The 14040-nt window shown below is 71.6% G+C and overlaps 6 non-coding genes across 6 annotated transcripts; all 6 read right to left on the bottom strand.

The window, feature by feature from the left end:
• Positions 1–1919: 1919 nt before the first annotated feature.
• LOC147343239 (5S ribosomal RNA) lies at positions 1920–2038 on the bottom strand. The gene has a single exon (XR_015157228.1). It is a non-coding gene; the product is annotated as a 5S ribosomal RNA (ribosomal RNA).
• Positions 2039–4075: 2037 nt separating this feature from the next.
• LOC147343238 (5S ribosomal RNA) lies at positions 4076–4194 on the bottom strand. The gene has a single exon (XR_015157270.1). It is a non-coding gene; the product is annotated as a 5S ribosomal RNA (ribosomal RNA).
• A 1991-nt stretch (positions 4195–6185) lies between these two features.
• On the bottom strand, positions 6186–6305 carry LOC147343237 (5S ribosomal RNA). The gene has a single exon (XR_015157229.1). It is a non-coding gene; the product is annotated as a 5S ribosomal RNA (ribosomal RNA).
• Positions 6306–8328: 2023 nt separating this feature from the next.
• Positions 8329–8447, bottom strand: LOC147343236 (5S ribosomal RNA). The gene has a single exon (XR_015157269.1). It is a non-coding gene; the product is annotated as a 5S ribosomal RNA (ribosomal RNA).
• A 2043-nt stretch (positions 8448–10490) lies between these two features.
• LOC147343235 (5S ribosomal RNA) lies at positions 10491–10609 on the bottom strand. Its single transcript, XR_015157268.1, has one exon. It is a non-coding gene; the product is annotated as a 5S ribosomal RNA (ribosomal RNA).
• A 2049-nt stretch (positions 10610–12658) lies between these two features.
• Positions 12659–12778, bottom strand: LOC147343234 (5S ribosomal RNA). The gene has a single exon (XR_015157224.1). It is a non-coding gene; the product is annotated as a 5S ribosomal RNA (ribosomal RNA).
• Between the last annotated feature and the right edge of the window lie 1262 nt (positions 12779–14040).

Genomic DNA, 14040 nt, shown 5'->3' with positions numbered 1-14040 from the left:
GCTGCACTTGAGCTGCACGACCCGCGACCGGAGTCCCGGCGGCCGTGTGGCCGGCCGACGCCGCTCCGCCCCCCGCACACCGCCACCCCCGGCCAGCACCCGCCTGGCCCGGCCCGGGGGACCACGGGGCTTCCGGGACCCGGGACCCTGGACCCGGAGCAGCCGGCCCGGCATGCCTGCGGCGGATCGGGCGTGGGGTGGGGTGGGGTGGGGTGGGGTGAGGGGCGCGGAGGGGTGAGGCGGGGCGGAGGTCTTGGCGCTCTCCCACCCTGGGACCCTCCAGGCCCGGCCCCGCTCGGAGGCCGCCGCCCCCCTCAGCCACCTCTCCCCCCTCCCCGCCCCGCCCCCCTCCACCCGCCTCCCCCCCCCCCCCCCCCGCCGCCACCCCACCAAGGCCTTCGCTGCTCAGGGCCACGTGGCCCCGGAGCTCTCTGGCTTCGGGGCCCGCTGGGGCCCGCGGTCCTCTGAGCCTCCAGCGGGCCTGTGCGCAGCCCAGCCGTGGCCCTGAGCGCCCATCCTGCCCGGCACCTGCCCGGTGCCCAAAGCCACCTGGAGCCACCAGCGCGGTGAACCAAGAGCTCGTCCGCCCCGCCCCTTCGCCCTCCCGAGGCCCCCCTTGCCCCCACGCCGCCCTCCAAGCACAGGACCTTCCGGAGGGAGCAGACGAGCGACATGCAGGCACACGGACAGACACACAGACACTCGCAGGCACCCACGCCACGTGAGACAGCCGGCCGGCGCCAGCGCGGCAGCCAGGGCCACAGCCATAGCACCCGTGGGAGGCCGGGGGTCAGGAGAGACAGAGACAGAAAGAGATGAAGGTTCAGAGACACACTCCCAAGACGGCGCGAGGCAGATGCAGACAGACAGACAGACAGACAGACACGAGCGCGCAGGCACACACGGGGAGGGAGAGACAGAGAGAGGGAGACACCGAGCGACTGACAGAGAGACGGAGAACGGGAGACGGACAGGGGACAGGGGATGGCATCCGCTCCGAGATAGACACACTGGCACAGACCGTGACACACCTCAGAGAGAGGCCGTGCGGCAGAAGCAGCTTCCCTAAGGGAGGGGGCGTCAGCCTTGGGCCGGCGGGCCCCGGCTGGACGCAGCGCCCTGGGGCTGGCAATCACCCGTGGGGACCCCCCGGACTTCCTCGCATCCGAGGTCTCAAAGGTCCCCTTCGGCTTGGCCACCTACGGCGAGACCCAGCCCCCGCCCCCAGGCCAGAGGGTGAGTGCGTGAGAGTGTGTGTGTGAGTGTGTCGGTGGGCGACGGTGGGGTCTGGTCGACTGGGGGCCGGGGGAACCCAGAATGGAGGGGACAGGGTGTGGCGGCCGGGGGTTTGGAAGTCTGTGTGGTCCTCTTGCTGTCTGTCTCTCTCTCTCCCTCTTTCTCCGTCTCCCTTACCTGTGGTCTCCGGCTCTTGACCTTTCTCGGCGGCGGTGGGGCGGGGTGTGTGTGTGCGTGACTGTTTGTGTGTGTGTGTGTGAGTGTTGTGCGCGCGCGCCTGCGGGAGACCCAGCGGTTGCCTGCGAGGATGCGTCGAGGGGTGGGGCTGGGGACGGGCCGGGGGCTGCGGCTGCGGCGGGGGCTGGGGCCGGGGCCCCGCCCAGAAGTGCCTGAGGCCTGCCAAGGGAGCCCCAGAGAGAGAGCACCCCCTCCACCCCCGCCCTCGCCGGTCCTCTGGTTTCCTGGAAGCCGAATGCGGAGGGGCTCGCGGGCCGCCCGGAGGCAACCCAGGTCCTGCAGCGGGAGTCGGGGCCCCGGCCACCCACCCCGGGAGGGGCTGGAAGGCAGGCGACCGCTCTGAGCGCGCTGGGGTGCGAGGGGCCAGCGGCAGGTGGGGCTTGCGGGGGTGGGGGGCGGGCGCTAAAGGAGAGGGGAGGCAAAAAAAAAAAAAAGAAAGAAAGAAAAGCCTACAGCACCCGTATTCCCAGGCGGTCTCCCATCCAAGTACTAACCAGGCCCGACCCTGCTTAGCTTCCGAGATCAGACGAGATCGGGCGCGTTCCAGGGTGGTATGGCCGTAGACGGGGGCGGCTGCCGCCGGGCGCCCTAAGAGACCTGCGCTGCGCCTGCCTTTCGCTCCGACCTGCCGCTCGGGCCAGCCGGCCGCAGCTCTCCACGGAGCGCGCGCTGCACTTGAGCTGCACGACCCGCGACCGGAGTCCCGGCGGCCGTGTGGCCGGCCGACGCCGCTCCGCCCCCCGCACACCGCCACCCCCGGCCAGCACCCGCCTGGCCCGGCCCGGGGGACCACGGGGCTTCCGGGACCCGGGACCCTGGACCCGGAGCAGCCGGCCCGGCATGCCTGCGGCGGATCGGGCGTGGGGTGGGGTGGGGTGGGGTGGGGTGGGGTGGGGTGGGGTGAGGGGCGCGGAGGGGTGAGGCGGGGCGGAGGTCTTGGCGCTCTCCCACCCTGGACCCTCCAGGCCCGGCCCCGCTCGGAGGCCGCCGCCCCCCTCAGCCACCTCTCCCCCCTCCCCGCCCCGCCCCCTCCCCCCGCCTCCCCCCCCCCCCCACCCCCCCCCCCGCCACCCCACCAAGGCCTTCGCTGCTCAGGGCCACGTGGCCCCGGAGCTCTCTGGCTTCGGGGCCCGCTGGGGCCCGCGGTCCTCTGAGCCTCCAGCGGGCCTGTGCGCAGCCCAGCCGTGGCCCTGAGCGCCCATCCTGCCCGGCACCTGCCCGGTGCCCAAAGCCACCTGAGCCACCAGCGCGGTGAACCAAGAGCTCGTCCGCCCCGCCCCTTCGCCCTCCCGAGGCCCCCCTTGCCCCCACGCCGCCCTCCAAGCACAGGACCTTCCGGAGGGAGCAGACGAGCGACATGCAGGCACACGGACAGACACACAGACACTCGCAGGCACCCACGCCACGTGAGACAGCCGGCCGGCGCCAGCGCGGCAGCCAGGGCCACAGCCATAGCACCCGTGGGAGGCCGGGGGTCAGGAGAGACAGAGACAGAAAGAGATGAAGGTTCAGAGACACACTCCCAAGACGGCGCGAGGCAGATGCAGACAGACAGACAGACAGACAGACACGAGCGCGCAGGCACACACGGGGAGGGAGAGACAGAGAGAGGGAGACACCGAGCGACTGACAGAGAGACGGAGAACGGGAGACGGACAGGGGACAGGGGATGGCATCCGCTCCGAGATAGACACACTGGCACAGACCGTGACACACCTCAGAGAGAGGCCGTGCGGCAGAAGCAGCTTCCCTAAGGGAGGGGGCGTCAGCCTTGGGCCGGCGGGCCCCGGCTGGACGCAGCGCCCTGGGGCTGGCAATCACCCGTGGGGACCCCCGGACTTCCTCGCATCCGAGGTCTCAAAGGTCCCCTTCGGCTTGGCCACCTACGGCGAGACCCAGCCCCCGCCCCCAGGCCAGAGGGTGAGTGCGTGAGAGTGTGTGTGTGAGTGTGTCGGTGGGCGACGGTGGGGTCTGGTCGACTGGGGGCCGGAGGGAACCCAGAATGGAGGGGACAGGGTGTGGCGGCCGGGGGTTTGGAAGTCTGTGTGGTCCTCTTGCTGTCTGTCTCTCTCTCTCCCTCTTTCTCCGTCTCCCTTACCTGTGGTCTCCGGCTCTTGACCTTTCTCGGCGGCGGTGGGGCGGGGTGTGTGTGTGCGTGACTGTTTTGTGTGTGTGTGTGTGAGTGTTGTGCGCGCGCGCCTGCGGGAGACCCAGCGGTTGCCTGCGAGGATGCGTCGAGGGGTGGGGCTGGGGACGGGCCGGGGGCTGCGGCTGCGGCGGGGGCTGGGGCCGGGGCCCCGCCCAGAAGTGCCTGAGGCCTGCCAAGGGAGCCCCAGAGAGAGAGCACCCCCTCCACCCCCGCCCTCGCCGGTCCTCTGGTTTCCTGGAAGCCGAATGCGGAGGGGCTCGCGGGCCGCCCGGAGGCAACCCAGGTCTGCAGCGGGAGTCGGGGCCCCGGCCACCCACCCCGGGAGGGGCTGGAAGGCAGGCGACCGCTCTGAGCGCGCTGGGGTGCGAGGGGCCAGCGGCAGGTGGGGCTTGCGGGGTGGGGGGCGGGCGCTAAAGGAGAGGGGAGGCAAAAAAAAAAAAAGAAAGAAAGAAAAGCCTACAGCACCCGGTATTCCCAGGCGGTCTCCCATCCAAGTACTAACCAGGCCCGACCCTGCTTAGCTTCCGAGATCAGACGAGATCGGGCGCGTTCAGGGTGGTATGGCCGTAGACGGGGGCGGCTGCCGCCGGGCGCCCTAAGAGCCCTGCGCTGCGCCTGCCTTTCGCTCCGACCTGCCGCTCGGGCCAGCCGGCCGCAGCTCTCCACGGAGCGCGCGCTGCACTTGAGCTGCACGACCCGCGACCGGAGTCCCGGCGGCCGTGTGGCCGGCCGACGCCGCTCCGCCCCCCGCACACCGCCACCCCCGGCCAGCACCCGCCTGGCCCGGCCCGGGGGACCACGGGGCTTCCGGACCCGGGACCCTGGACCCGGAGCAGCCGGCCCGGCATGCCTGCGGCGGATCGGGCGTGGGGTGGGGTGGGGTGGGGTGGGGTGGGGTGGGGTGGGGTGAGGGGCGCGGAGGGGTGAGGCGGGGCGGAGGTCTTGGCGCTCTCCCACCCTGGGACCCTCCAGGCCCGGCCCCGCTCGGAGGCCGCCGCCCCCCTCAGCCACCTCTCCCCCCCTCCCCGCCCCGCCCCCCTCCCCCCCGCCTCCCCCCCCCCCCCCCCCCCCCGCCCCCGCCACCCCACCAAGGCCTTCGCTGCTCAGGGCCACGTGGCCCCGGAGCTCTCTGAGCCTCCAGCGGGCCTGTGCGCAGCCCAGCCGTGGCCCTGAGCGCCCATCCTGCCCGGCACCTGCCCGGTGCCCAAAGCCACCTGGAGCCACCAGCGCGGTGAACCAAGAGCTCGTCCGCCCCGCCCCTTCGCCCTCCCGAGGCCCCCCTTGCCCCCACGCCGCCCTCCAAGCACAGGACCTTCCGGAGGGAGCAGACGAGCGACATGCAGGCACACGGACAGACACACAGACACTCGCAGGCACCCACGCCACGTGAGACAGCCGGCCGGCGCCAGCGCGGCAGCCAGGGCCACAGCCATAGCACCCGTGGGAGGCCGGGGGTCAGGAGAGACAGGAGACAGAAAGAGATGAAGGTTCAGAGACACACTCCCAAGACGGCGCGAGGCAGATGCAGACAGACAGACAGACAGACAGACACGAGCGCGCAGGCACACACGGGGAGGGAGAGACAGAGAGAGGGAGACACCGAGCGACTGACAGAGAGACGGAGAACGGGAGACGGACAGGGGACAGGGGATGGCATCCGCTCCGAGATAGACACACTGGCACAGACCGTGACACACCTCAGAGAGAGGCCGTGCGGCAGAAGCAGCTTCCCTAAGGGAGGGGCGTCAGCCTTGGGCCGGCGGGCCCCGGCTGGACGCAGCGCCCTGGGGCTGGCAATCACCCGTGGGGACCCCCGGACTTCCTCGCATCCGAGGTCTCAAAGGTCCCCTATCCTTCGGCTTGGCCACCTACGGCGGCACCCAGCCCCCGCCCTCCCAGGCCAGGAGGGAGGCGGAGAGTGTGTGTGTGAGTGTTGCAAGACGGGGTCCGGCCTGTCGGGGGCCGGGGGAACTCCAGAAGCACGGAGGACATGGGGGCGGCCTTGGGCTGCAGAAGTCTGTGTGGTCCCCTTGCTGTCTGTCCTCTCTCTCCCTGTTTCTCCCGCCCCTTACTCAGGTCTCCGCGGACCTTTCGCGGGCGCAGAAGTGGCAGGTGGGGAAGACTGTTTTGTGTGTGTGCGGGCAGAGCAGCGCGCGGCCGCCTGCGTGAGACCCGGCGGCGCGTCTGCGAGGATGCGTCTGGTGGGTGGCCGGGGACGGGCCGGGGGCTGCATGCGGCGGGGGCTGGGGCCGGGGCCCGCCCAGAAGTGCCTGAGGCCTGCCAAGGGAGCCCCAGAGAGAGAGCACCCCCTCCACCCCCGCCCTCGCCGGTCCTCTGGTTTCCTGGAAGTCGAATGCGGAGGGGCTCGCGGCCGCCCGGAGGCAACCCAGGTCTGCAGCGGGAGTCGGGGCCCCGGCCACCCACCCCGGGAGGGGCTGGAAGGCAGGCGACCGCTCTGAGCGCGCTGGGGTGCGAGGGGCCAGCGGCAGGTGGGGCTTGCGGGGGTGGGGGACGGGCGGCTAAAGGAGCGGGGAGGCAAAAAAAAAAAAAAGAAAGAAAGAAAAGCCTACAGCACCCGGTATTCCCAGGCGGTCTCCCATCCAAGTACTAACCAGGCCCGACCCTGCTTAGCTTCCCGAGATCAGACAAGATCGGGCGCGTTCAGGGTGGTATGGCCGTAGACGGGGGCGGCTGCCGCCGGGCGCCCTAAGAGCCCTGCGCTGCGCCTGCCTTTCGCTCCGACCTGCCGCTCGGGCCAGCCGGCCGCAGCTCTCCACGGAGCGCGCGCTGCACTTGAGCTGCACGACCCGCGACCGGAGTCCCGGCGGCCGTGTGGCCGCCGACGCCGCTCCGCCCCCCGCACACCGCCACCCCGGCCAGCACCCGCCCTGGCCCGGCCCGGGGGACCACGGGGCTTCCGGGACCCGGGACCCTGGACCCGGAGCAGCCGGCCCGGCATGCCTGCGGCGGAGCGGGCGTGGGGTGGGGTGGGGTGGGGTGGGGTTGGGGTGGGTGAGGGGCGCGGAGGGGTGAGGCGGGGCGGAGGTCTTGGCGCTCTCTCACCCTGGGACCCTCCAGGCCCGGCCCCGCTCGGAGGCCGCCGCCCCCCTCAGCCACCTCTCCCCCCTCCCCGCGCCCCCCCCTCCCCCCCCCCCCCCCCCCGCCCCCCGCCCCCCACCAAGGCCTTCGCTGCTCAGGGCCACGTGGCCCCGGAGCTCTCTGGCTTCGGGGCCCGCTGGGGCCCGCGGTCCTCTGAGCCTCCTGCGGGCCTGTGCGCAGCCCAGACGTGGCCCTGAGCGCCCATCCTGCCCGGCACCTGCCCGGTGCCCAAAGCCACCTGGAGCCACCAGCGCGGTGAACCAAGAGCTCGTCCGCCCCGCCCCTTCGCCCTCCCGAGGCCCCCCTTGCCCCCACGCCACCCCCAAGCACAGGACCTTCCGGAGGGAGCAGACGAGCGACATGCAGGCACACGGACAGACACACAGACACTCGCAGGCACCCACGCCACGTGAGACAGCCGGCCGGCGCCAGCGCGGCAGCCAGGGCCACAGCCATAGCACCCGTGGGAGGCCGGGGGTCAGGAGAGACAGAGACAGAAAGAGATGAAGGTTCAGAGACACACTCCAAGACGGCGCGAGGCAGATGCAGACAGACAGACAGACAGACAGACAGACAGACACGAGCGCGCAGGCACACACGGGGAGGGAGAGACAGAGAGAGGGAGACACCGAGCGACTGACAGAGAGACGGAGAACGGGAGACAGACAGGGACAGGGGATGGCATCCGCTCCGAGATAGACACACTGGCACAGACCGTGACACACCTCAGAGAGAGGCCGTGCGGCAGAAGCCGCTTCCCTAAGGGAGGGGGCGTCAGCCTTGGGCCGGCGGGCCCCGGCGGACGCAGCGCCCTGGGGCTGGCAATCACCCGTGGGGACCCCCGGACTTCTCGCATCCGAGGTCTCAAAGGTCCCCTTCGGCTTGGCCACCTACGGCGGAAACCCAGCCCCCGCCCCCAGGCCAGAGGGTGAGGTGCGTGAGAGTGTGTGTGTGAGTGTCGGTGGGGCGACGGTGGGGTCCGGTCGACTGGGGCCGGGGAAACCCAGAATGGGGGGACAGGGTGTGGCGGCCGGGGTTTGGAAGTCTGTGTGGTCCTCTTGCTGTCTGTCTCTCTCTCTCCCTGTTTCTCCGTCTCCCTTACCTGTGGTCTCCGGCTCTTGACCTTTCTCGGCGGCGGTGGGGCGGGGTGTGTGTGTGCGTGACTGTTTTGTGTGTGTGTGTGTGTGAGTGTTGTGCGCGCGCGCCTGCGGGAGACCCAGCGGTTGCCTGCGAGGATGCGTCGAGGGGTGGGGCTGGGGCCGGGCCGGGGGCTGCGGCTGCGGCGGGGGCTGGGGCCGGGGCCCCGCCCAGAAGTGCCTGAGGCCTGCCAAGGGAGCCCCAGAGAGAGAGCACCCCTCCACCCCCGCCCTCGCCGGTCCTCTGGTTTCCTGGAAGTCGAATGCGGAGGGGCTCGCGGGCCGCCCGGAGGCAACCCAGGTCTGCAGCGGGAGTCGGGCCCCGGCCACCCACCCCGGGAGGGGCTGGAAGGCAGGCGACCGCTCTGAGCGCGCTGGGGTGCGAGGGCCTGCGGCAGGTGGGGCTTGCGGGGGTGGGGGACGGGCGCTAAAGGAGCGGGGAGGCAAAAAAAAAAAAAAGAAAGAAAGAAAAGCCTACAGCACCCGGTATTCCCAGGCGGTCTCCCATCCAAGTACTAACCAGGCCCGACCCTGCTTAGCTTCCGAGATCAGACGAGATCGGGCGCGTTCAGGGTGGTATGGCCGTAGACGGGGGCGGCTGCCGCCGGGCGCCCTAAGAGCCCTGCGCTGCGCCTGCCTTTCGCTCCGACCTGCCGCTCGGGCCAGCCGGCCGCAGCTCCCCACGGAGCGCGCGCTGCACTTGAGCTGCACGACCCGCGACCGGAGTCCCGGCGGCCGTGTGGCCGGCCGACGCCGCTCCGCCCCCGCACACCGCCACCCCCGGCCAGCACCCGCCTGGCCCGGCCCGGGGGACCACGGGGCTTCCGGGACCCGGGACCCTGGACCCGGAGCAGCCGGCCCGGCATGCCTGCGGCGGATCGGGCGTGGGGTGGGGTGGGGTGGGGTGGGGTGGGGTGGGGTGAGGGGCGCGGAGGGGTGAGGCGGGGCGGAGGTCTTGGCGCTCTCTCACCCTGGGACCCTCCAGGCCCGGCCCCGCTCGGAAGCCGCCGCCCCCCTCAGCCACCTCTCCCCCCTCCCCGCCCCGCCCCCCTCCCCCGCCTCCTCCCCCCCCCCCCCCCCCCCCCCGCCACCCCACCAAGGCCTTCGCTGCTCAGGGCCACGTGGCCCCGGAGCTCTCTGGCTTCGGGGCCCGCTGGGGCCCGCGGTCCTCTGAGCCTCCTGCGGGCCTGTGCGCAGCCCAGCCGTGGCCCTGAGCGCCCATCCTGCCCGGCACCTGCCCGGTGCCCAAAGCCACCTGGAGCCACCAGCGCGGTGAACCAAGAGCTCGTCCGCCCCGCCCCTTCGCCCTCCCGAGGCCCCCCTTGCCCCCACGCCGCCCTCCAAGCACAGGACCTTCCGGAGGGAGCAGACGAACGACATGCAGGCACACGGACAGACACACAGACACTCGCAGGCACCCACGCCACGTGAGACAGCCGGCCGGCGCCAGCGCGGCAGCCAGGGCCACAGCCATAGCACCCGTGGGAGGCCGGGGGTCAGGAGAGACAGAGACAGAAAGAGATGAAGGTTCAGAGACACACTCCCAAGACGGCGCGAGGCAGATGCAGACAGACAGACAGACAGACAGACAGACAGACACGAGCGCGCAGGCACACACGGGGAGGGAGAGACAGAGAGAGGGAGACACCGAGCGACTGACAGAGAGACGGAGAACGGGAGACGGACAGGGGACAGGGGATGGCATCCGCTCCGAGATAGACACACTGGCACAGACCGTGACACACCTCAGAGAGAGGCCGTGCGGCAGAAGCAGCTTCCTAAGGGAGGGGGCGTCAGCCTTGGGCCGGCGGGCCCCGGCTGGACGCAGCGCCCTGGGGCTGGCAATCACCCGTGGGGACCCCCGGACTTCCTCGCATCCGAGGTCTCAAAGGTCCCCTTCGGCTTGGCCACCTACGGCGAGACCCAGCCCCCGCCCCCAGGCCAGAGGGTGAGTGCGTGAGAGTGTGTGTGTGAGTGTGTCGGTGGGCGACGGTGGGGTCCGGTCGACTGGGGGCCGGGGGGAACCCAGAATGGAGGGGACAGGGTGTGGCGGCCGGGGGTTTGGAAGTCTGTGTGGTCCTCTTGCTGTCTGTCTCTCTCTCTCCCTGTTTCTCCGTCTCCCTTACCTGTGGTCTCCGGCTCTTGACCTTTCTCGGCGGCGGTGGGGCGGGGTGTGTGTGTGCGTGACTGTTTTGTGTGTGTGTGTGTGTGAGTGTTGTGCGCGCGCGCCTGCGGGAGACCCAGCGGTTGCCTGCGAGGATGCGTCGAGGGGTGGGGCTGGGGACGGGCCGGGGGCTGCGGCTGCGGCGGGGGCTGGGGCCGGGGCCCCGCCCAGAAGTGCCTGAGGCCTGCCAAGGGAGCCCCAGAGAGAGAGCACCCCCTCCACCCCCGCCCTCGCCGGTCCTCTGGTTCCTGGAAGTCGAATGCGGAGGGGCTCGCGGGCCGCCCGGAGGCAACCCAGGTCTGCAGCGGGAGTCGGGGCCCCGGCCACCCACCCCGGGAGGGGCTGGAAGGCAGGCGACCGCTCTGAGCGCGCTGGGGTGCGAGGGGCCAGCGGCAGGTGGGGCTTGCGGGGGTGGGGGACGGGCGCTAAAGGAGCGGGGAGGCAAAAAAAAAAAAAAGAAAGAAAGAAAAGCCTACAGCACCCGGTATTCCCAGGCGGTCTCCCATCCAAGTACTAACCAGGCCCGACCCTGCTTAGCTTCCGAGATCAGACGAGATCGGGCGCGTTCAGGGTGGTATGGCCGTAGACGGGGGCGGCTGCCGCCGGGCGCCCTAAGAGCCCTGCGCTGCGCCTGCCTTTCGCTCCGACCTGCCGCTCGGGCCAGCCGGCCGCAGCTCTCCACGGAGCGCGCGCTGCACTTGAGCTGCACGACCCGCGACCGGAGTCCCGGCGGCCGTGTGGCCGGCCGACGCCGCTCCGCCCCCCGCACACCGCCACCCCCGGCCAGCACCCGCCCTGGCCCGGCCCGGGGGACCACGGGGCTTCCGGGACCCGGGACCCTGGACCCGGAGCAGCCGGCCCGGCATGCCTGCGCGGATCGGGCGTGGGGTGGGGTGGGGTGGGGTGGGGTGGGGTGGGGTGAGGGGCGCGGAGGGGTGAGGCGGGGCGGAGGTCTTGGCGCTCTCTCACCCTGGGACCCTCCAGGCCCGGCCCCGCTCGGAGGCCGCCGCCCCCCTCAGCCACCTCTCCCCCCTCCCCGCGCCGCCCCCCTCCCCCCGCCTCCCCCCCCCCCCCCCCGCCGCCACCCCACCAAGGCCTTCGCTGCTCAGGGCCACGTGGCCCCGGAGCTCTCTGGCTTCGGGGCCCGCTGGGGCCCGCGGTCCTCTGAGCCTCCTGCGGGCCTGTGCGCAGCCCAGACGTGGCCCTGAGCGCCCATCCTGCCCGGCACCTGCCCGGTGCCCAAAGCCACCTGGAGCCACCAGCGCGGTGAACCAAGAGCTCGTCCGCCCCGCCCCTTCGCCCTCCGAGGCCCCCCTTGCCCCCACGCCACCCTCCAAGCACAGGACCTTCCGGAGGGAGCAGACGAGCGACATGCAGGCACACGGACAGACACACAGACACTCGCAGGCACCCACGCCACTAGGCACCCACGCCACGTGAGACAGCCGGCCGGCGCCAGCGCGGCAGCCAGGGCCACAGCCATAGCACCCGTGGGAGGCCGGGGGTCAGGAGAGACAGAGACAGAAAGAGATGAAGGTTCAGAGACACACTCCCAAGACGGCGCGAGGCAGATGCAGACAGACAGACAGACAGACAGACAGACAGACACGAGCGCGCAGGCACACACGGGGAGGGAGAGACAGAGAGAGGGAGACACCGAGCGACTGACAGAGAGACGGAGAACGGGAGACAGACAGGGGACAGGGGGATGGCATCCGCTCCGAGATAGGACACACTGGCACAGACCGTGACACACCTCAGAGAGAGGCCGTGCGGCAGGAAGCAGCTTCCTAAGGGAGGGGGCGTCAGCCTTGGGCCGGCGGCCCGGCTGGACGCAGCGCCCTGGGGCTGGCAATCACCCGTGGGGACCCCCGGACTTCCTCGCATCCGAGGTCTCAAAGGTCCCCTTCGGCTTGGCCACCTACGGCGAAACCCAGCCCCCGCCCCCAGGCCAGAGGGTGAGTGCGTGAGAGTGTGTGTGTGAGTGTCGTGGGCGACGGTGGGGTCCGGTCGACTGGGGCGGGGGAAACCCAGAATGGAGGGGACAGGGTGTGGCGGCCGGGGGTTTGGAAGTCTGTGTGGTCCTCTTGCTGTCTGTCTCTCTCTCTCCCTGTTTCTCCGTCTCCCTTACTGTGGTCTCCGGCTCTTGACCTTTCTCGGCGGCGGTGGGGGCGGGGTGTGTGTGTGCGTGACTGTTTTGTGTGTGTGTGTGTGTGAGTGTTGTGCGCGCGCGCCTGCGGGAGACCCAGCGGTTGCCTGCGAGGATGCGTCGAGGGGTGGGGCTGGGGACGGGCCGGGGGCTGCGGCTGCGGCGGGGGCTGGGGCCGGGGCCCCGCCCAGAAGTGCCTGAGGCCTGCCAAGGGAGCCCCAGAGAGAGAGCACCCCCTCCACCCCCGCCCTCGCCGGTCCTCTGGTTTCCTGAAGTCGAATGCGGAGGGGCTCGCGGGCCGCCCGGAGGCAACCCAGGTCTGCAGCGGGAGTCGGGGCCCGGCCACCCACCCGGGAGGGGCTGGAAGGCAGGCGACCGCTCTGAGCGCGCTGGGGTGCGAGGGGCCAGCGGCAGGTGGGGCTTGCGGGGGGTGGGGGACGGGCGCTAAAGGAGCGGGGAGGCAAAAAAAAAAAAAAAGAAAGAAAGAAAGCCTACAGCACCCGGTATTCCCAGGCGGTCTCCCATCCAAGTACCTAACCAGGCCCGACCCTGCTTAGCTTCCGAGATCAGACGAGATCGGGCGCGTTCAGGGTGGTATGGCCGTAGACGGGGGCGGCTGCCGCCGGGCGCCCTAAGAGCCCTGCGCTGCGCCTGCCTTTCGCTCCGACCTGCCGCTCGGGCCAGCCGGCCGCAGCTCTCCACGGAGCGCGCGCTGCACTTGAGCTGCACGACCCGCGACCGGAGTCCCGGCGGCCGTGTGGCCGGCCGACGCCGCTCCGCCCCCCGCACACCGCCACCCCCGGCCAGCACCCGCCTGGCCCGGCCCGGGGACCACGGGGCTTCCGGGACCCGGGACCCTGGACCCGGAGCAGCCGGCCCGGCATGCCTGCGGCGGATCGGGCGTGGGGTGGGGTGGGGTGGGGTGGGGTGGGGGGGGTGAGGGCGCGGAGGGGTGAGGCGGGGCGGGAGGTCTTGGCGCTCTCCACCTGGGACCCTCCAGGCCCGGCCCCGCTCGGAGGCCGCCGCCCCCCTCAGCCACCTCTCCCCCCTCCCCGCGCCGCCCCCCTCCCCCCGCTCCCCCCCCCCCCCCCGCCACCCCACCAAGGCCTTCGCTGCTCAGGGCCACGTGGCCCCGGAGCTCTCTGGCTTCGGGGCCCGCTGGGGCCCGCGGTCCTCTGAGCCTCCTGCGGGCCTGTGCGCAGCCCAGCCGTGGCCCTGAGCGCCCATCCTGCCCGGCACCTGCCCGGTGCCCAAAGCCACCTGGAGCCACCAGCGCGGTGAACCAAGAGCTCGTCCGCCCCGCCCCTTCGCCCTCCCGAGGCCCCCCTTGCCCCACGCCGCCCTCCAAGCACAGGACCTTCCGGAGGGAGCAGACGAGCGACATGCAGGCACACGGACAGACACACAGACACTCGCAGGCACCCACGCCACGTGAGACAGCCGGCCGGCGCCAGCGCGGCAGCCAGGGCCACAGCCATAGCACCCGTGGGAGGCCGGGGGTCAGGAGAGACAGAGACAGAAAGAGATGAAGGTTCAGAGACACACTCCCAAGACGGCGCGAGGCAGATGCAGACAGACAGACAGACAGACAGACAGACACGAGCGCGCAGGCACACACGGGGAGGGAGAGACAGAGAGAGGAGACACCGAGCGACTGACAGAGAGACGGAGAACGGGAGACGGACAGGGGACAGGGGATGGCATCCGCTCCGAGATAGACACACTGGCACAGACCGTGACACACCTCAGAGAGAGGCCGTGCGGCAGAAGCAGCTTCCCTAAGGGAGGGGGCGTCAGCCTTGGGCCGGCGGGCCCCGGCTGGACGCAGCGCCCTGGGGCTGGCAATCACCCGTGGGGACCCCCGGACTTC

This window comes from Bos grunniens, chromosome 28, assembly GCF_055505025.1.
Source record: "Bos grunniens cultivar Pamir isolate PY7600 chromosome 28, Bosgru_T2T1.0, whole genome shotgun sequence".
Classification (NCBI taxonomy): domain Eukaryota; kingdom Metazoa; phylum Chordata; class Mammalia; order Artiodactyla; family Bovidae; genus Bos; species Bos grunniens.
Note: the sequence above shows the minus strand (reverse complement) of the source record. Positions and strands in the feature narration are given on the sequence as shown.